Genomic DNA, 23,451 nt, shown 5'->3' on the forward strand with positions numbered 1-23,451 from the left:
GGGAGAGAGCTTCCCAGGCTAGATTCTGCTGTCCCGCAATCCTCCTCAGTCGTCCCACCAGAGTACCCGATGCAGAGTAATTATGTTAAATTGTCTACGCAGACGCACTTCTGGACTTTGTTTGTATTGCGGCCATGGAAGCCATATTGTGCGTCTGTGCCCCCAGAGACCGGAGAGACCCCATTGCCTAGGATTGGTTGGAGAGACAACACTAGGTGGAACAGAATCTAACAGAGGATTCGCTTCCAAACTAACTATTCCTGTGACCCTGGTATCCGGCGACATGACGCATCAAGTCTCTGCCTATCTTGACTCTGGCTCTGCTGCAAATTTCATCCAGAAAGAGCTTGTGGATCATCTTCAGCAGCCCACAGTTCCCCTGGAGACATCTTTGGCTGTGGCCTCAGTTAATGGACTGCCTCTGCCTGATCCCATTATCTCTAAAACCAAGCCGTTGAAGCACCAGGTTGGAGTACTTCACTCTGAATTTATTTAGTTACTTGTTTTGCCCAAGGCCATCAATCCTGTTCTGCTGGGCCTGCCTTGGCTTCGACTACATGCCCCAGTCCTGGACTGGAATTCTGGAGAGGTTCTCCAATGGGGCTCCAAGTGCCATGGTCGTTGTCTGTTGGAGATCCATCCTGTCAAGCCTTCTCTGCCTCAGTCGCTGTCAGGACTGCCTCCCCATTTTGCTCAGTATGCAGATGTTTTCAGCAAAAAGGAGGCTGAGACGCTGCCTCCACATCGCACCTATGACTGCCCCATTGAACTGGTTCCTAATGCCTCTCTTCCCCGTGGACGGGTATATCCTCTCTCCTTGCCTGAGTCTCTATCCATGTCGGCCTATATAAAGGAGAATCTGGAGAGGGGTATTATACGAAAATCTTCCTCCCCGGCCGGGGCTGGATTCTTCTTTGTTAAAAAGAAGGATGGATCCCTTCGTCCCTGCATTGACTACAGGGGCCTCAACCTGATCACAGTCAAGAACAAATACCCGTTGCCACTCATCTCTGAGCTATTTGATCGCATACGAGGGGCCAAAATTTTTTCTAAGCTAGACCTGCGTGGGGCTTACAATTTAGTCCAGATTCGCCGGGGTGACGAATGGAAGACGGCATTTAACATCCGGGACGGGCACTACGAATACCTGGTGATGCCCTTCGGACTGTGTAACGCTCCAGCAGTGTTTCAGGAGTTCGTTAACGACATCTTCCGGGATCTACTCTATGTCTGTCTTGTTGTTTATCTCGATGATATTTTGATTTTCTCCCCAGATCAGACGACTCATCGGAGGCATGTTCGTCAGGTTCTACTACGATTGAGGGAAAATCATTTATACGCCAAGCTAGAGAAGTGCGTCTTTGAGAAGAGTTCTCTGCCCTTCCTGGGCAACATCATCTCGGATCAAGGCCTCAAGATGGATCCTGAGAAAGTGAAGGCTGTCCTGGAGTGGCCACGTCCCCAAGGCTTAAGGGCCATACAGCGGTTCCTGGGATTCGCCAATTTCTACCGGCAGTTTATTCCTAACTTCTCTTCTCTGACGTCTCCCATCTCGACCCTTACCAAGAAGGGTGTGAACGCCAAAGTGTGGACTCCAGAGGCAGAGTCTGCATTTAATAGCCTGAAGAGTGCCTTCATTTCAGCCTCGATCCTCCATCATCCTGAGGTATCTCGGCAGTTCTCACTGGAAGTGGACGCTTCTTCTGTCGGTGCAGGTGCACTTCTGTTCCAGAGGAGCTCCAAAGGAAAGGCTGTAGTATGTGGCTACTACTCTAGACTGTTTTCTTCTGCTGAGCGCAATTACTCCATTGGAGATCGGGAGCTGCTGGCCATCAAATTGGCTCTGGAGGAGTGGAGACATATTCTGGAGGGCGCTGCTCACCCCATCCTGATCTTCACCGACCACAAGAACCTCACTTACCTTCAGTCCGCTCAATACTTAATCCTCGTCAAGCCAGGTGGTCGCTGTTCTTCACCCATTTTCTGTTTGCGCTCCACTACCGTCCCGCGGGCAAGAATGTGAGGGCAGATGCCCTGTCCAGATCGATTGAGACGGAAGACACGGTGGAGTCCCTTCAGACCATCATAGACCCGTCCTGCATCGTCACTGCTAATCCTCTGCACGTTAGAGACATCCCTCCTGGGAGGACTTTTGTTCGGTTGGCGGACAGGAGAAGAATTCTCCGCTGGGGACATAGTTCTAAACTTGCTGGGCACGCCGTTGTCCGTAAAACCCGAGACCTGATTGCTCGTCACTTTTGGTGGTCCACGCTACATAAGGATGTTCTGGACTTTGTCTCTTCTTGCACGGTGTGTGCCTTTTACAAAGTGACTCACAGCAAGCCTGCCGGCCTGCTTCAACCTCTGCCTGTACCCAATGCCCCCTGGCAGCACATTGCGATGGACTTCGTCACAGACCTTCCCCCCTCAGCAGGATGTAACACTGTCTGGGTGGTGGTGGACCGGTTTTCTAAGATGGCTCATTTTATCCCGCTGACCGGCCTACCTTCTGCTCCTCGTCTGGCAAGTCTCTTCATCCAGCACATCTTCCGCTTGCATGGCTTGCCTCTTCACATTGTGTCCGACCGGGGGGTTCAGTTTAGCTCTAAGTTCTGGAGAGCCCTCTGTAAACTCCTGGATGTGAGATTGGACTTTTCATCTGCCTATCACCCCCAGTCCAATGGGCAAGTTGAGAGGATCAACCAGATCATGGAAAATTATCTCCGCCATTTCATCTCTTCACAGCACGATAACTGGGTACAGCTTCTACCATGGGCCGAATTTTCTTACAACAACCACACAAGTGAGTCCACCACTTCCTCTCCGTTTCACATCGTCTACAGTCAACATCCCAGAGTCCCTCTTCCTGTGTCGACTTCATCTCAGGTTCCCGCTGCTGACTCTGCATATGGGGACTTCCTGCAAATCTGGCAACAGACCCGGTCCTCTATTTTGCTGGCAGTAGATCGCATGAAGCGAAAGGCAGATACTAAGAGAAGAGAGCCGCCTCAGTATCTTCCGGGGACTAAAGTCTGGCTGGGGTGTCCTGTTGTTTGGCCAGCTGCCTCCCCGCTGCGGCGGTACGGCCTAGTCGGTCCACTAACCCGCTTCGTGACACAAGCCATGCAAGCGGAAGATGTGCTGAATGAAGAGACTTGCCAGACGAGGAGCAGAAGGTAGGCCGGTCAGCGGGATAAAATGAGCCATCTTAGAGAACCGGTCCACCACCACCCAGACATTGTTACATCCTGCTGAGGGGGGAGGTCTGTGATGAAGTCCATCGCAATGTGCTGCCAGGGGGCATTGGGTACAGGCAGAGATTGAAGCAGACCGGCAGGCTTGGAGTGAGTCACTTTGTTAGAGGCACACACCGTGCAAGAAGAGACAAAGTCCAGAACATCCTTAGGTAGCGTGGACCACCAAAAGTGACGAGCAATCAGGTCTCGGGTTTTACGGACACCGGCGTGCCCAGCAAGTTTAGAATTGTGTCCCCAGCGGAGAATTCTTCTCCTGTCTGCCAACCGAACAAAAGTCCTCCCAGGAGGGATGTCTCTAACCTGCAGAGGATTAGCCAACATAAACCTATTGGTACATGCAGGAAGGAGATCTAAATGGTATACATATAAATATATGCTATACTACAGCCTATATATGAAGGCTAGACCTCAATGAAACCAAGTGACTCTTGGTGTGTTGCCCTAAACAACTAGTATAAACCTAAAAACGTATAGGGCACAATTAACACAAGTAGATAGGAAAAATATATCAATTTTATTGAGAAATACAACATTAAAAGATAGGTCATACTGAGCAAAAACACAGAGACGTCTAACACTTGCAGAGAACATACAGACACAAAGGGGTAAGTGACAGTGTCAAAGATGTATTTTTAAACTGGGTGAATGTAGCCTGATCACATTGAAAATTTTGAAAACCTCTATATACATATCTTGAAGATGTGAATCTGCAGAGTAAGAGATGTGTATATATATATAGGCTGGATGTAAATTTAACCAGTACAGAGATTATCAACAAAGTGGAAGGCTGTAGTCCGGAATGACAAGCATAGTATGCCAGCAGTGAATGATACAGGCAAGTTAGGTGGAAGAAAACCCAAGAAAGGAAGCATGTAACATACCCATTGTAGTCCTCTGCATGGAGAGAACGTCAGTCCCGACGCGCGTTTCGGCGAAATGCCTTCGTCCGGGGGTGCCGTCTCTCCAGCAGGAAACTCCTCTTTTAAAGTGTGTGGCCATCCAATCGTAACCGTACCGAACATCACATGGGACCGTGGGTGTGTATACAGTGGCGTCAAGTGCCGGGGGCGGGGACGCCCTTCATTCACCTCCGACCGCGCGTCATCAAGGGGGCGTGACCCAGCGGCGACTGACGCCGAGGAGACACGCCCACCCCGATAGAGACGCGCAGGACCGGGGGAAGCGGGGGCTCCCTCCCGACACAAGCGCACAGGTAAACACTGCTGAAATTAAAGTATCCCATGGGATGTTGAAGATACGTGACCGGGCAGCAGAAAGGAAGAAGAGAGTATGGCAGAGGGTTTAGCATGAGTCAATAAATCCTTATACATTAAGTTGAATGCGGCGGATATGAATATATTAAGAACAAGATGAAAGATATAGTAAAAGGTAATGTTTACTAAGAAACGAACAGCAGATTATGGTGATAAATACTATATACCAATCTATGCCATATAATGAATAGATAGATGTATCATACTGACATCCATTTATAAGTCTCGTATATATATATATCCATTGTGACAGTATAGTAACGTGTACATGATCATGCCGATACAGGCACATATGTATCCAAAACACTATATGTAGATTAAAAATGTATATATAACTTATTGTATAAATATATAGAAACATTGAAGCAATAAATATAAATACTGTGTCTAAAAAGTTTTTCTTTTATTCTCTTTTTTTCTTTTTTGCCCCTTCTAGTATCTATACAGTATATACTTAAAATTAAGAAATGAAAAGAAAGAGTGATAATATACGATGTGTCGATATAGTGTTTAGTTTTGGCACAAACAAAGTGCAGAAAATGTATGTATAGGGAAGTGCATATATAAATGTACAATATATATGTTATGAATATAAAATATATGTCATGGATGATTGTGAAGATAAGAAAGTGGAGAAATATATGTGTGAGGTATGAAAATAAGAAGTGATGAAAAATATATGTATAAATAATGAAACAAAATTCATGTGAGTGATTTGTTGCAGAACATACTGTATTGTGTGTAAACAATAGGACACCCAAAATGTTGATTGAAACATATATGTGAAAATACATTGAATAAAATGAATTGTACAACATAATAATATGTAAACATGTAAATATTAGTAGACAATGTGAATATAATAAAGAATATTAAAAATATAGTCAGTACAAATAAAATATAATAACAACACTGATAAGTGATAAAAATACACAGTATATAGATATAGGTAATTGGACGTATACATGCTGTAGATATACATGTCTATAGAAACATTCGATCGTACAAACGAGCCGTTTAGCCGAGAAGATAAGTGATATTCATTATCGGATGTAAGCATATGTCCACCGCACTGCATTCATGGCCTCTCGTCCTCCAATTGTATACCAAAGAGATATTCTATGGTAAAGAGGAAGGTAATTAGACACATAAAAAGCTAAAAACATGTTTAAAATAACCCACTGGAGGTTAACGGTCAAAGGAAGGTAGCAAAATTGAGATTTTCATTGAGCCCATGAGGAGACATAGTCCCTAGAGTCCAGATCCACTTGGATTCACACCTTGCCAAATTTTTAGAGATGTCGCCTCTTCTAATATGTTTTTCTATACAATCGATTCCTCTAACTTTAAGTTTGGTTGGGTCACACGAATGGTATAACTTAAAATGTCGAGCGACAGGTTTCAGGATTTCTGGGGTCTCGATCGTTTTGGCTAACGTAATGTCGCGAACATGTTCCCTAACTCGAGTTTTAAATTCGCGAGTAGTAAGTCCCACGTATATTTTGGGACAAGGGCAGGTAGCGTAATAAACAACTGCCCTGGTTGAGCAGGTGATGGAGTGGGTAATGGTAAATGTGCGTTTGCCCGTTGCGTCGACAAAAGTTGTCGCTTTTTCTATGTTGGAACACGCAACACAATGACCGCAGGTCTTGCAGCCCCATTTAGGGCCTTTAGTGCCAAACGGAAACTTTTTGTTGTTTAGTTGATAATGACTGCGTACAAGATGGTCTTTAAGGTTTTTTGAGCGTCGTGCCGAAATAGCTGGATGTCTAGAGATATATTTCTCGATTGTTGGATCGGTGAGTAATATGGGCCAAAACTGCTTCAATATATCTTTCATTTGGGGCCACATTGAATGGTATTCTGTAGTGAATCTTACCTGTGTCTCTGTTTTGTTTCTTAGTTTAGGGAATAAGAGTTCGTCTCTTGATGTATTTTTCGCACGATGATATGCTTTTCTTATGGAACGTTTACTGTATCCCCGGACAAGGAATTGGTTGGTAAGATCATAAGCCTGTTTCTCGAATGCATCAACGGAGGAACAAATCCTTCGGATCCTGAGGAATTGACCTATTGGAACTGCTTTTATCGTCTGTATGGGGTGAGAAGAGGAGGCGTGAAGGAAGGAGTTAACCGCCGTGGTTTTCCGAAACACATCGGATTGGAGAAAACCATTTTCATCTTTACATAGTTTGATGTCCAAAAATTCCGCCCGATATTTATCATAATGATAAGTTAATTTGATGTTTAAATCATTGGAATTTACATTATTGATGAAGGTCTCGAAAGTCTCTGGCGTACCCCTCCAGATGAGCAAATTGTCATCAATGTACCGGGCCCAAAAAATGACCCGGTCCATCGAGACACCACGCCCACCATGGAAGAGGTCACGTTCCCACAGCCCCAGAAACAAATTTGCATATGAAGGCGCACATGCTGCCCCCATTGCTGTTCCCTGGAGCTGGAGATAAAAGTGTTCATTAAAGATAAAAAAAGTGTCAAGATAAACTTGGAAAAATTAGACTCCATATTTTCCATAGTTAAAAATGTAGAGACGGCTCTTAGACCGTCGATATGGCGGATACTGGTATAGAGTGACTCGACGTCACACGTAACCAGTAACATGTATACCATTTAGATCTCCTTCCTGCATGTACCAATAGGTTTATGTTGGCTAATTCTTTACTGTGTTCCTCACAGATTCAAGTACATCAGGGTCCATGGATCATAAAGCTAGGGAACGCATCTGGCGTTCTCAAATGGAACAGGTTTTTAATGATGGGTCTACTCAGCCTGTTTTTAACGGTCAAGGGAATGTGAGTGAATTACAAAATAAATACAAGAATCTATTACACCGCCGTATGAAAATATGGTGGAACAAGATCTTTTTGGAAAATTACTTACAAAGAAAATTGATCCCTAGAGGGATCAATTGATAGATTGTGTTGCGTGTTCCAACATAGAAAAAGCGACAACTTTTGTCGACGCAACGGGCAAACGCACATTTACCATTACCCACTCCATCACCTGCTCAACCAGGGCGGTTGTTTATTACGCTACCTGCCCTTGTCCCAAAATATACGTGGGACTTACTACTCGCGAATTTAAAACTCGAGTTAGGGAACATGTTCGCGACATTACGTTAGCCAAAACGATCGAGACCCCAGAAATCCTGAAACCTGTCGCTCGACATTTTAAGTTATACCATTCGTGTGACCCAACCAAACTTAAAGTTAGAGGAATCGATTGTATAGAAAAACATATTAGAAGAGGCGACATCTCTAAAAATTTGGCAAGGTGTGAATCCAAGTGGATCTGGACTCTAGGGACTATGTCTCCTCATGTGCTCAATGAAAATCTCAATTTTGCTCCCTTCCTTTGACCGTTAACCTCCAGTGGGTTATTTTAAACATGTTTTTAGCTTTTTATGTGTCTAATTACCTTCCTCTTTACCATAGAATATCTCTTTGGTATACAATTGGAGGACGAGAGGCCATGAATGCAGTGCGGAGGACATATGCTTACATCCGATAATGAATATCACTTATCTTCTCGGCTAAACGGCTCGTTTGTACGATCGAATGTTTCTATAGACATGTATATCTACAGCATGTATACGTCCAATTACCTATATCTATATACTGTGTATTTTTATCACTTATCAGTGTTGTTATTATATTTTATTTGTACTGACTAATTTTTAATATTCTTTATTATATTCACATTGTCTACTAATATTTACATGTTTACATATTATTATGTTGTACAATTCATTTTATTCAATGTATTTTCACATATATGTTTCAATCAACATTTTGGGTGTCCTATTGTTTACACACAATACAGTATGTTCTGCAACAAATCACTCACATGAATTTTGTTTCATTATTTATACATATATTTTTCATCACTTCTTATTTTCATACCTCACACATATATTTCTCCACTTTCTTATCTTCACAATCATCCATGACATATATTTTATATTCATAACATATATATTGTACATTTATATATGCACTTCCCTATACATACATTTTCTGCACTTTGTTTGTGCCAAAACTAAACACTATATCGACACATCGTATATTATCACTCTTTCTTTTCATTTCTTAATTTTAAGTATATACTGTATAGATACTAGAAGGGGCAAAAAAGAAAAAAAGAGAATAAAAGAAAAACTTTTTAGACACAGTATTTATATTTATTGCTTCAATGTTTCTATATATTTATACAATAAGTTATATATACATTTTTAATCTACATATAGTGTTTTGGATACATATGTGCCTGTATCGGCATGATCATGTACACGTTACTATACTGTCACAATGGATATATATATATACGAGACTTATAAATGGATGTCAGTATGATACATCTATCTATTCATTATATGGCATAGATTGGTATATAGTATTTATCACCATAATCTGCTGTTCGTTTCTTAGTAAACATTACCTTTTACTATATCTTTCATCTTGTTCTTAATATATTCATATCCGCCGCATTCAACTTAATGTATAAGGATTTATTGACTCATGCTAAACCCTCTGCCATACTCTCTTCTTCCTTTCTGCTGCCCGGTCCCGTATCTTCAACATCCCATGGGATACTTTCATTTCAGCAGTGTTTACCTGTGCGCTTGTGTCGGGAGGGAGCCCCCGCTTCCCCCGGTCCTGCGCATCTCTATTGGGGTTGGCGTGTCTCCTCGGCGTCAGTCGCCGCTGGGTCACGCCCCCTTGATGACGCGCGGTCGGAGGTGAATGACGGGCGTCCCCGCCCCCGGCACTTGACGCCACTGTATACACACCCACGGTCCCATGTGATGTTCGGTACGGTTACGATTGGATGGCCACACACTTTAAAAGAGGAGTTTCCTGCTGGAGAGACGGCACCCCCGGACGAAGGCATTTCGCCGAAACGCGCGTCGGGACTGACGTTCTCTCCATGCAGAGGACTACAATGGGTATGTTACATGCTTCCTTTCTTGGGTTTTCTTCCACCTAACTTGCCTGTATCATTCACTGCTGGCATACTATGCTTGTCATTCCGGACTACAGCCTTCCACTTTGTTGATAATCTCTGTACTGGTTAAATTTACATCCAGCCTATATATATATACACATCTCTTACTCTGCAGATTCACATCTTCAAGATATGTATATAGAGGTTTTCAAAATTTTCAATGTGATCAGGCTACATTCACCCAGTTTAAAAATACATCTTTGACACTGTCACTTACCCCTTTGTGTCTGTATGTTCTCTGCAAGTGTTAGACGTCTCTGTGTTTTTGCTCAGTATGACCTATCTTTTAATGTTGTATTTCTCAATAAAATTGATATATTTTTCCTATCTACTTGTGTTAATTGTGCCCTATACGTTTTTAGGTTTCTGCAGAGGATTAGCAGTGACAATGCAGGACGGGTCTATGATGGTCTGAAGGGACTCCACCGTGTCTTCCGTCTCAAACGATCTGGACAGGACATCGGCCCTCACATTCTTGTCGGCGGGACGGTAGTGGAGCATAAACAGAAAACGGGTGAAGAAAAGCGACCACCTGGCTTGACGAGGATTAAGGCTTTGAGCGGACTGGAGGTAAGTGAGGTTCTTGTGGTCGGTGAAGATCAGGATGGGGTGAGCAGCGCCCTCCAGAAGATGTCTCCACTCCTCCAGAGCCAATTTGATGGCCAGCAGCTCCCGATCTCCAATGGAGTAATTGCGCTCAGCAGAAGAAAACAGTCTAGAGTAGTAGCCACATACTACTGCCTTTCCTTTGGAGCTCCTCTGGAACAGAAGTGCACCTGCACCGACAGAGGAAGCGTCCACTTCCAGTGAGAACTGCCGAGATACGTCAGGATGATGGAGGATCGAGGCTGAAGTGAAGGCTCTCTTGAGGCTAATAAATGCAGACTCTGCCTCTGGAGTCCACACTTCAGAGAAGAGAAGTTAGGAATAAACTGCCGGTAGAAATTGGTGAATCCCAGGAACCGCTGTATGGCCCTTAAGCCTTGGGGATGTGGCCACTCCAGGATAGCCTTCACTTTCTCAGGATCCATCTTGAGGCCTTGATCCGATAGGATGTAGCCCAGGAAGGGCAGAGAACTCTTCTCAAAGACGCACTTCTCCAGCTTGGCGTATAAATGATTCTCCCTTAATCGTAGTAGAACCTGACGGACATGCCTCCGATGAGTCGTCTGATCTGGGGAGAAAATCAAAATATCATCGAGATAAACAACAACACAGACATAGAGTAGATCCCGGAAGATGTCGTTAACGAACTCCTGAAACACTGCTGGAGCGTTACACAGTCCGAAGGGCATCACCAGGTATTCGTAGTGCCCGTCACGGGTGTTAAATGCCGTCTTCCATTCGTCACCCCGGCGAATCCGGACTAGATTGTAAGCCCCACGCAGGTCTAGCTTAGAAAAAATGTTGGCCCCTCGTATGCGATCAAATAGCTCAGAGATGAGTGGCAACGGGTATTTGTTCTTGACTGTGATCAGGTTGAGGCCCCTGTAGTCAATGCAGGGATGAAGGGATCCATCCTTCTTTTTAACGAAGACGAATCCAGCCCCGGCCGGGGAAGAAGATTTTCGTATAATACCCCTCTCCAGATTCTCCTTGATATAGGCCGACATGGATAGAGACTCAGGCAAGGAGAGAGGATATACCCGTCCACGGGGAAGAGAGGCATTAGGAACCAGTTCAATGGGGCAGTCATAGGTGCGATGTGGAGGCAGCGTCACAGCCTCCTTTTTGCTGAAAACATCTGCATACTGAGCAAAATGGGGAGGCAGTCCCGACATCGACTGAGGCAGAGAAGGCTTCACAGGATGGATCTGCAACAGACAACGACCATGGCACTTGGAGCCCCATTGGAGAACCTCTCCAGAATTCCAGTCCAGGACTGGGGGATGTAGTCGAAGCCAAGGCAGGCCCAGCAGAACAGGATTGATGGCCTTGGGCAAAACAAGGAACTAAATAAATTCAGAATGAAGTACTCCAACCTAGAGCTTCAACGGCTTGGTTTTAGAAATAATGGGATCAGGCAGAGGCAGTCCATTAACTGAGGCAACAGCCAAAGATGTCTCCAGGGGAACTGTGGGCAGCTGAAGATGATCCACAAGCTCTTTCTGGATGAAATTTGCAGCAGAGCCAGAGTCAAGATAGGGAGAGACTTGATGCGTCCTGTCGCCGGATACCAGGGTCACAGGAATAGTCAATTTGGAAGCAAATCCTCTGTTAGATTCCGTTCCACCTAGGGTTGTCTCTCCGACCAATCCTAGACAATAGGGTCTTTCCAGCCTCTGGGGGCACAGACGCACAATATGGCCTCCATGGCCGCAATACAAACAAAGTCCAGAAGTGCGTCTGCATTGTTTCTCCTGGGTAGACAATTTTACATAATTACCCTGCATCGGATCCTCTGGTGGGACAACTGAGGAGGATTGCGGAACAGCAGAATCCGGCCTGGGAAGTTCTCTCCCCTGGAGAACCTCTTGGGAACGTTCCCGGATCCTCATGTCAACACGGGAGGCGAGTAGGATAAGATCGTCCAGGGTAGATGGCAGATCGCGAGCAGCCAGCTCGTCCTTGATCCCTGAAGACAGTCCCTGCCAGAATGTAGCCACCAAAGCCTCGTTGTTCCAGGTCAATTCAGCAGCCAGGGTACAGAACTGAATGGCATACTCGCCCACAGAGAGGTCTCCCTGGTGTAGGGTCAGCAAGGATGCAGCAGCCGAAGAAACTCTCCCAGGTTCCTCAAAGATCGAGCGGAAGGTCTGTAAGAAGCACTGCAAGTCCCGGGTCACTGGTCCCTGATGTTCCCACAGAGGATTGGCCCATGCCAGGGCTTTGCCGGTAAGAAAAGAGATGATGAAGGCGATCCTGACGTGATCCGAACAGAAGGACCTGGCATGTAGTTTTAAATGGATCAGGCACTGATTCAAAAATCCCCTGCAGGACCTCGGATCTCCGTCATAGCGTGGAGGTAGCGGCAAGAAACACAGGGGGTTGGTACCGGTACAGACAGGAAGTGTAGCAGGCAGAACCGCAGGAACGGGTGCGGTGATGACTGTGGTTGGAGCAAGCAGCCGATAGGCTATGGCGTTCACCGACAGGAGGAGCTGGTCTTGTCGTGACTGGAGATCCTCCATCTCAGCCAGCATGGCTTGTGTAGTCAACGTCTCAGGTTGACCAGCGGGGTCCATGGCCTGAGCGTACTGTCACGGAGCGGGTTAGTGGACCCACTAGGCCGTACCGCCGCAGCAGGGAGGCAGCTGGCCAAACAACAGGACACCCCAGAAATACAATGTCCCACACAAGGGTATCTGAATAGTCCAGATGGTGGCCGCAGATCTGGCACAGATGAGTTGGGTGCAGCAGATGGCGCCAAACGTGGCGGATGACACAGGAGCCGCAAGTTGCGCCAGATGTGGCGGATTCCTCCGGACGTGCCAGATAACACAGGACGTGGCGGATACCTCCAGACGTGGCAGATGACACAGGACGTGGCGGATGCCTCTAGGCGTGGCAGATGACACAGGACGTGGCAGATTCCTCTGGACATGGCAGATGACACAGGATGTGGCAGATTCCTGTGGACGTGGCAGATGACACAGGACGTGGCACGACTTGATACTAGGGCAAAGCACGGGAAACAGGAACGAGGAACAAGGTATGGGTAATAACAGGAACGGGAAACACTAAGGGACCATTTGTAAGACAGACTGGGAAAACTAACAACGCTCAGGCATCGAACTAGGGGGCTGGACCCCTCTTATAGCCCAGGATAATCACGGGTCAAAGGTCGTTCAAGATGTCCGGTGCGCGCTGCCCCTTTAAGAGCGGGGACGAGCGTTTGTGCACACCCTGCGGGCTCCAGCGGAGGTGAGTGGATGCAAGCGCTGGCGTCTCCTGAGGAAGAGGCTGGGGCCAGCGCTTGCCGACTCGTGGCTGCGGCTGGAGCTGACAGCCCGCAGCCACGGACATTACACACATCTTACTGAAGCGGTCTACTACAACCCACACCACCGACTTGCCTTGAGATGGAGGCAGATCGGTAATAAAATCCATGGAGATATGGGTCCAAGGTCTCTGGTCGGGACCTCTGAGTCTTGGACCTAGCACAAATTTCACAAGCGGCGACGTAGGCCTTAACGTCTTTAGGCAACCCAGGCCACCAACAGTTTCTGGCAATGAGGTGCTTGGTACCCAGGATGCCAGGATGGCCGGATAGTGCAGAGTCATGATTTTCCATGAGTACCCTTAGTCGGAATTGCAGGGGAACAAACAGCTTGTTCTCAGGAAGGTTCCCGGGAGCTGAACCTTGATCAGCCGCAGTTTCGGAGACTAAGTCAGAATCAACAGAGGAAATGATTATACCTGGGGGCAAAACACAAGCAGGATCTTCCTCCGAAGGAGGGCTGGCCATGAAGCTACGCTACAGTGCATCAGCTTTAATATTTTTAGACCCAGCCCCATAGGTAACCACAAAGTTGAATCTAGTAAAAACAAAGCCCATCGAGCTTCCGGGCAGATTCTAGGAAAGCCAGATTCTTGTGGTCGGTAAGGACCGTTACCTGGTGCCTAGCCCCCTCCAGGAAGTGGCGCCACTCTTCAAATGCCCATTTAATGGCTAAGAGTTCATTGTTGCCCACGTCATAGTTACTTTCTGTGGGCGAGAACTTCCTGGAGAAGAAGGCACAGGGACGGAGATGGGTGAAGGACCTAGTACCCTGGGACAAGACAGCACCCACACCCACCTCGGAGGCGTCAACCTCCACGATGAATGGCTCCATTTGGTTAGGCTGAATCAGCACTGGGGCCGAGATAAAGCACTTCTTAAGGACCTCAAAAGCCTGGACCGCTGCCGGAGGCCAGTGGAGGAGATCAGCACCTTTGTGAGTAAGATCCGTAAGAGGCTTAGCGATGTCCGAGAAGTTAGCAATAAATCTCCTGTAATAATTAGCAAACCCAAGGAAGCACTGTAACGCCTTCAGGGAGGCAGGTTGGACCCATTCGGCCACAGCCTGAACCTTGGCAGGGTCCATGTGGAATTTATTAGGAGTGAGGATTTGACCCAAAAATGGTATCTCCTGCACCCCAAACACACATTTTTCGGTTTTAGCAAAGAGTTTGTTTTCCCGAAGGGCCTGGAGCACCTTTCGGACATGCTCAATGTGGGTGGACCAGTCCTTGGAAAACACAAGTATGTCATCAAGGTACACTACAAGAAATACCCCCAGTCTCTTAAAAGCTCATTCTGGAAGACCGCGGGAGCATTACACAACCCAAATGGCATGACGAGGTATTCGAAATGACCTTCGGGCATGTTAAACGCAGTCTTCCACTCATCCGCCTCTCTAATGCGGATAAGGTTAGAAGCCGCCCGAAGATCAACCTTAGAGAACCATTGGGCCCCCTGAACCTGATTGAAGATATCAGGAATCAGAGGAAGGGGATACTGGTTCCTCACATTGACCTTATTCAAGTTTCGGTAATCGATGCACGGCCTAAGACCACCATCCTTCTTCCCTACGAAGAAGAAGCCAGCACCTACCGGAGAAGTAGAGGGGCGAATGTAACTCTTGGCCAGGCATTCCTGGATATACTCTCTCATGGCTTCACCTTCGGGACAAGAGAGATTGAATATCCTACCCTTAGAGAGCGTAGCTCATGGTACCAAATCGATTGCGCAATCGTATTCTCTATGAGGAGGTAACACTTCGGAGGCCTCTTTAGAGAAAACATCAGCGAAGTCCTGAACAAACTCAGGTAGAGTGTTCACCTCCTCAGGGAGAGAAATAGAATTAACAGAAAAACATGACGTCATGCATTCATTACCCCATTTGGTAAGATCCCCAATATTCCAGTTAAAATTGGGATTATGCATCTGCAACCAGGGAATGTCTAAAACCAAATCGGACGATAATCCCTGCATCACCAGTACAGAGCACTGCTCCAAATGTATGGAGCCAACAATGAGTTCAAAAACAGGGGTATGCTGCGTAAAATAACCATTAGCAAGTGGAGTGGAGTCGATACCCACTACCGGGACAGGTTTAGGTAAATCAATCAATGGCATAGCTAGAGACATAGCAAATTCCACAGACATAATATTAGCAGAAGACCCTGAATCCACGAAGGCACTGCCGGTAGCAGACCTACCCTCAAAAGTGACCTGAAAGGGAAGCAAGATCTTATTAGGTTTCATATTTACGGGAAATACCTGTGCGCCCAAGTGACCTCCCCGATGGTCTCTTAGGCGCGGAAGTTCTTCCGGCTGCTTATTCTTTCGCCTAGGACAGTTGTTCACTTGATGCTTGTCATCTCCACAGTAGAAGCAGAGACCATCCTTCCTGCAGAGCTCTCTACGTTGTTGGGGAGACACGGAGGCCCCGAGTTGCATTGGTTCATCTGAGTCTTCCATGGAAGAATGAAGCAACGGAACCTCGAGAGCCATCATGGGGGAGCCAGATGAGAAAGCACAAAAATGTTCAAGTCGTCGTTCCCTGAGACGTCGGTCAAGACATACCGCTAAAGCCATAACCTGATCTAGAGAGTCTGAAGAGGGATAGCTAACTAACAGGTCTTTCAGGGCGTTCGACAGACCCAATCTAAACTGGCATCTCAGGGTAGGTTCAATCCATCGAGAAGCTACACACCACTTCCTAAAGTCAGAACAGTACTCCTCTTACCCTGACGTAAGGTCACCAGTTGACTCTTGGCAAAGGCAGTCTTGACAGTCTCATCATATATGAGTCCGAGAGCAGAAAAAAAAATATCAATAGAGGAAAGTTCAGGGGCGTCAGGAGCCAAGAAGAAGGCCATTCTTGGGGCCCGTCCCGGAGCCGGGACATAATTATACCCACTTGCTGGCTCTCAGAACCTCAGGAGTGGGGCCTTAGATGGACATAGACCCTACAACTCTACCGAAAGGAGAAAAAAGTCTTCCGGTCCCCTGATAACCAGCCAGGCAACTTGAGGTGGGGTTCAAGAGGTGAGGTGGGGGGCACTACCAGGGTAGCATCACGCTGGTTGCCCCTCTGAGCCAGGGCTTGGACCTGTAGGGAAGGCCCTGCATTTGCTGAGCCAGGGTTTCAAGGGGGTCCATATTAGTGTCAGGGACCAGGGTAGAAAAGGTATATGGGCCTGTGATTATGTAATGACGGGGTAGGGAGACAGACAGGTGAGGCCTAATCTACCCGCCACTCAGTCCCTGCCTACATGCACGGCCCATCCTAGGCGACGGCCCCTACGCTCAGTAAGTGCAAGACAGACAAGGGTACACAGAAGCTAGGGAAACGGGGCAGCTGCCCACGGAGACACCGTGAGCAACAAGAGTAGTGAACGAGCCGAGTCAAACCAGGAGAGAACGAAGTACAAAACGCTGAGAAGGAGAGTGGTCAGAAAGCCAGGGTCAAAATGAAGCAAGGTCAATAATAATAGCAGGAGCAGCAGAGCCAGGAAACAGGAAAGAATCACAGGTAAAGAAAAGCAGGAAATTAAGGTATAAATAGACCGAGGGCGGGAGCTAGAACCGTCTGGCCAGGCTGTGATAGGTTCTCCCACTCCTGAGCCTACCAGCCTGAGTGGTAGCAGATCGAGTCACTCTATCAGACCTAGGAGCAGGTGCAGACTGACCTTTGTTTAGGATGTATTCACACATTGCGTTCATATTTTGATGCAATTTTCACAAAATTAAACCCTTAGTGACCAGCCCATTTTAGGCCCTAATGACCAAGCTATTTTATTCGTTTTTCTATAGTCGCATTCAAAGAGCTATAAATTTTTTATTTTTTCGTCTACATAGCTGTGTGAGGACTTGTTTTTTGCGGGATTAGTTGTGCTTTTTAATAGCACCATTTTTGGGTACATATAGTTTTTATATTAACTTTTATTAACCTTTTTGGGGGGTATTATAAAAAAAAACTGAAATTCCGCCATTGTTCTATGCGTTTTTAAATTGACGCCGTTCACTATGCGACGTAAATAACATGTTACCTTTATTCTATGGGTCGGTACGATTACGGCGATACCACATATGTAGAGGTTTTTTTATGTTTTATGACTTTTGCACAATAAAAACACTTTTGAACTAAAATTATTTGCTTTTGCATCGTCGCTGTCCAAGACCCTTAATTTTTTATTTTTCCATCAATGTAGTGATTTTTTGGGCTTGTTTTCTGCGGGACAAGACGTAGTTTTGAATGGTACTGTTTTGGGGTGCATGGGACTTATTGATTCATTTTTATTATGACTTTTTTGGGGGCAATAGAAAAAAATAGCAATTTCGCCATGGTTTTTTGCGTTTTTTTTTTTACGGTGTTCACTTTGCGGTTTAAATTACATATTAACTTTATTAATGGAGTTATTACGGTCGCGGCGATACCACCTATGTGTACTTTTTTTTTTTTTTTTACACTTTTACTAAATAAAACCACTTTTTATGGAAAAAAATGTTTTGTTTTTTTTACTGTACTTTTTATTAATAATCTTTATTTCACTTTGATGACTTATTTCATTAGTCCCACTAGCGGACATTACTGTGCGATATTCCGATCGCTGCTATAATGCTCTGGTATACTTCGTCAGTGTAAATCTGACAGGCAATCTGTTAGGACGTGCCTCCGGCGCGTCCTAACAGGCATATGTCCAGGGCAGACCTGGGGGCTTTTATCAGGCCCCCGGCTGCCATGACACCCCATCGGAGACCCGCGATTGCATTCTCGGGCCGCCGATGGGTTACAGAGGGAGCTCACTCCCTCTGTAAACAAAGTTAAATGCCGCGGTCGCTATTGACGGCGGCATTTAACGGGTTAAACGGCCGCGATCGAAGTAAACTTCGATCGCGGGCGTTGGAGCAGGAGCTCAGCTGTCATCAGACAGCAGAGCCCCGGCTCCTGCCTACATGGGAGACCCGTGCAGGACTTAGACTAGGCTGACGTGAAAAGGCGTCAGCCTAGCCTAAAGCCCATTAGTGACCGACGTAAAAAGGCGTATTAGTGGTCACTAAGGGGTTAAAGCTGCAATATGGCTGCAACACGTGAATATACTCTTAGGGTAGGAATACACATAGCGTAAGCACTGTGGATTTTAAGCAACAGATTTCATTGCGGAAAATCTGCAGCATAATACAGTAGCAGCAGATTGGATGAGATTTGAACAAATCTCATCTCTACACATAAACTGTACATATATTGACCTGCGGTGCATTTTTTTAAAATCTGTAGCATGTCAATTTATGCTGTGGAATCGTTGCTCTTGTATTGTAGTAGTTACCCACTGAATTCAATGGGAGGTAGGAATGCTGCAATTCCGCCGCATTAATCTCAAATGAGAAAAAAAAAAAGCTTATTCTTACTCCTGGCCATAGTCATAGCGATGCGTATTCTCTTCTGAGCACAGCCCGGCCTCCCGGGATGACGATTCATCCCATGTGACCACTGCAGCCAATCAAAGGCTGCAGCGGTCACATGGACTACAGCGTCATCCCAGGAGGCCGGACTGCGCTCAGAAGAGAATACGCATCGCTATGACTACGGCCGGGAGTATTAGCTTTTTTTATTTTTAAACTGCACCAAAATTTGGTGCGTTTTTTTCAGGTGGAATTCCCTGCGGTTTCCAGGACGTATACTCTGTGTAGTTTTATGCAGTGTATCCGCCCTGTGTGTCCCTACCCCTATAATAAAGTTGCTCTCCCCAACAAAAATGATCTCTAAAGAATCCTTTCTCCCCATACATAACATTTGCAGCCAAGTTCCCCTCCCCACATATCATTTATAATAAGCTCCTACACAACAAGATAAACTATACAGAAGTCCCCCTCCCCACAAAATAGATTTGTAAAGAATCCCCCCAAACTCCTATAGCTTTTAGACAATGTCCCCTCCCCCACAAAATCAATGTCCCCTCCCCCACAAAATCGATCTATAAAGAATTCCCACACACAAAGCACCTATAACAAGTCTCTCCTCCCCCCAAAAAAATCGATCTATGCAAAAAAAACATCCTGTTACACATCATTTGTAGCTCCCTCTTTCCTCCTCCCTCACACAGCACATACATGAACATGGATTACACTAAAGCTGCTGCTCTTACCAGAGTCCTGAGCTCTGTGGAGGAATCTTCACTGTGGCAGTAGCAGAGGAGAGCTGCGCGAGGCGCTGAGTCTGTGTGGCGGTGCAGTCCAGGCTGTGATGATTGGTAGAGCAGAGAGAGGCCCCTGCTGCGCCACCATTTAGCGCTCACAACACAATGGAAAGGAGAGGAAGGAACATTTCTCCTCTCGCCTGTACGCGAACCCCTGCCCCCTTTTTACTTGGTGCGGCGGGGAGCAAGGAAGGGGGTTGTAAAAAAGGAACTCATTTGGCACCGCCCCCCCCCCCCCACCCCCGCAAGGAGCCAACCTAGCACTGCTGATTCGCCGGCCCACTTCTTCTGAAACACAAGCAGGGGAAGGGAGCCAGCGCAGTGCCCCCTTTCACATGCTGGAGTGATGCGCCCTGTGCAATGGCACAAGTCGCACACCCCTAAGGCCGGGCCTGACCACATACACCCTGATGGAAATCCGGCGGAACCCATGAGCAGTGGCGGATTAAGTAGACCATGGGCCCTGGGCTGTTACCCAAACTTGGGCCCCCCTTCCTCACCGCCGCCCTGCCGCGCCGTAACTATTTTTAACACTACTTTTTTGGGCAAGCATTAAGAGTGTTACGATTACCCTTGTCACAGGGCTGTGTCCCTACATACTGACAGTATCACACTGTGAAGGGACACATCCTCCTGACAAGGGGAATTGTCTATCAGTCCTGGACTGCAGAAAGACTTTTTGTGAAATACAAGGATTTCCTATAATAAACATGTTACGAGAGGTGACAGATTCTCTATAAATCTAGTGACTCACAGGTGACGACGTCTCAGATTCTAGTAGTTTTTTTACTCTTTTCTTCTCCATCCGGTCCAGCGCTCATGACTTCTCCCGACCATGACTCATTTCTGCAGAATTTGCCACTCAGATGTCTCCTCACTTTTCCAACATTTCCACACCTATAAACTAAAATAAAGTTATCATGGTGCCACATACTGTAACCCTAAATATAATAGCACCAAACACTGCGTGCCTGAATATAATAATACCACACACTGTAAAACACCACATACACACAGCCCCCTGTACATAGTGCCACACACTGCCCCTGTAGATATTACACACCCCCATAGATATCGCCATACACAGCCCCTTCTATATATCACACATCCCCCCGTAGAGAGCATTACACACAGCCCCCTATAGATAGTGCCATACAGCCCCCCTGTAGAGAGCGCCACACAGCCCTCCCCCTCTTGTAAATAGCACCAAAAAGCCCCCCCTATAAAGAGAGCCACACACATACCACTGTGGATAGCACTACACAGCCCCCCTTGTATATAGTGCTACACAGCGCTCCCCCTTTGTATATAGTGCCACACAGCGCTCCCCCTTGTATATAGTGCCACACTGCTCTCCCCCTTGTATATAGTGCCTCAAAGCGCTCCCTCTTGTATATAGTGCCTCACAGCGCTCCCCCTTGTATATAGTGCCTCACAGCGCTCCCCCTTGTATATAGTGCCACACAGCGCTCCCCCTTGTATATAGTGCCTCACAGCGCTCCCCCTTGTATATAGTGCCTCACAGCGCTCCCCCTTGTATATAGTGCCTCACAGCGCTCCCCCTTGTATATAGTGCCACACAGCGCTCCCCCTTGTATATAGTGCCTCACAGCGCTCCCCCTTGTATATAGTGCCTCACAGCGCTCCCCCTTGTATATAGTGCTACACAGCGCTCCCCCTTGTATATAGTGCCACACAGCGCTCCCCCTTGTATATAGTGCCTCTCAGCGCTCCCCCTTGTATATAGTGCCTCACAGTGCTCCCCCTTGTATATAGTGCCACAAGGTTATGTGCACATTTAAAAACTTTATATTATAATTTTATATATATATATATATATATATATATATATATATATAATGTATGTGTGTGTATCAGTGTGATTGATTTTATCAAAAAATATTTTGAGATACAGCTGCTTTGTATCCTGTATCCGTCAGGTCAGCAGGACTGACTGGATCAGTGACACGCAGGATCCACCTCAAATCTATCACATCAAAGATTATAATTTAGCGCAGGGCCCGTTTCACTGATCCCGTCAGTCCTGCTGACCTGACGGATACAGGATACAAAGCAGCTGTATCTCAAACAGTGAAAATATTTTTTAATAAAATGTAATTACAAAGTTACACCAAACACACATTTTTATTAAAAAAACTAAAAAATATATATATAATCACTGCTGAGAGCTCTATGGGGGGGGGGGGGAGAGTTATACTGCAAGGGGGTCTAACCATCTGACTGCAGGCAGAGGGCAACAGGAATAATCCCCCCTTCCCCCATAGGGTCCTCAGTAGTTACTATACTGCAAGGGGGGGGGGGGGGGGGTTGAGCGTCTAACTGACTGAAGAGAGCTCTATGGGGGGAAACTATTATCCCCCCCATAGAGCTAGCTGCTGTCAGTTAGATGGTTAGCCCTCCCCCTTACTGCAAAATCCCCACCTAGCGTCGGCCAGTGACTTTACCCAGTTCAGGACCGGGCTATTTTGAGCCTTCAGGACCAGACACCGTTGAGACATTTTTAGCACTTGTTAGTTAAATGGCTATAACTTTTTTATTTGTTGGGCTAACAACGTGATTTTTGCGACGTTTTTTCCGTAGACAATGCAGGTTTCATTTTTTATCGTTTTTATACACACCTTTTTTGCTATTTTAGAATTTTTATTCATAAAGTTTGAAAATAATAGTAAAAAAATAAGCTTTTTTACGTTCCAACCATTTTTTTTGGTAATAACATAGTTTTACCCTAAAATAGACCTTTTATTTGTAATCGTCATTGTTTACCGTAAATTTTAATATACTACATGTCTATATTAGGGTAATTGGGTCAGCGCTAGCGTTACAACAATGATTGGCGGGAGGGGAAAGTTTTTTTTTGCCGTGGGTATATTATGTGTATTTATTATTTAATTTTTTTTTGCACTTTACTTTGCTATTTTTTTTATTACTATGGTCTGTCCCTCAAAGGTCAAAAAAGACCTTTGGGGAACTTTATATATTTTTTTTCTTTCTTTTACACCATGCTTTTCCACTGTAACTGGGGCTGCACAGCAGCCCCAGTTACAGGGGAAATCAGCCCTCTCATAGTGACGATTGTCACTAATAGGGCTGTGCTGGGTCTAGTAAGACCCAGCAGCAGTCTGCCACTAACGGCACCCGGCGATCATGTGACCAGTCACATGATCACCGGGAGAAATAGAGACGGCGCTGCTGCTGCTGTCTCTATTCCTATACACAGCGTTCATTGAGCGCTGTGTAAAAAGACATCGGAGAAGACAGAAGCAGCGAAAGCTGCTCCTATGTTCTCCTCAGGGTCCCCGGCAGTCACTGACAGCCGGAGACCCGACATTCAGCTGCCCGATCGCGCGGGCAGCAAGTTAAAACCCGAGCCGTAAAAAGTCTATGGCTCGGGTTTTAACCCCTTAAGGACCCAGCCACTTTTGGACCTTATGACACAGCCTCATTTTTTAAATCTGACATGTGTCACTTTATGTGGTAATAACTCTGGAATGCTTTTACCTATCCAATCGATTCTGAGATTGTTTTCTCGTGACATATTGTACTTTATGTTAGTGAAAAAATTTGGTCGATAAATTCAATATTTATTTGTAAAAAACACCAAAATTTTGAGAAAATTTGCAAAAAGTTGCATATTTCTAAATTCAAATGTATCTGCTTGTAAGACAGATAGTAATACCACACAAAATAGTGACTAGTTAACATTTCCCATATGTCTACTTTAAGTTTGCATCATTTTTTGAACA

Source organism: Rhinoderma darwinii, chromosome 7, assembly GCF_050947455.1.
Source record: "Rhinoderma darwinii isolate aRhiDar2 chromosome 7, aRhiDar2.hap1, whole genome shotgun sequence".
In the NCBI taxonomy this organism is placed as follows: Eukaryota; Metazoa; Chordata; class Amphibia; order Anura; family Rhinodermatidae; genus Rhinoderma; species Rhinoderma darwinii.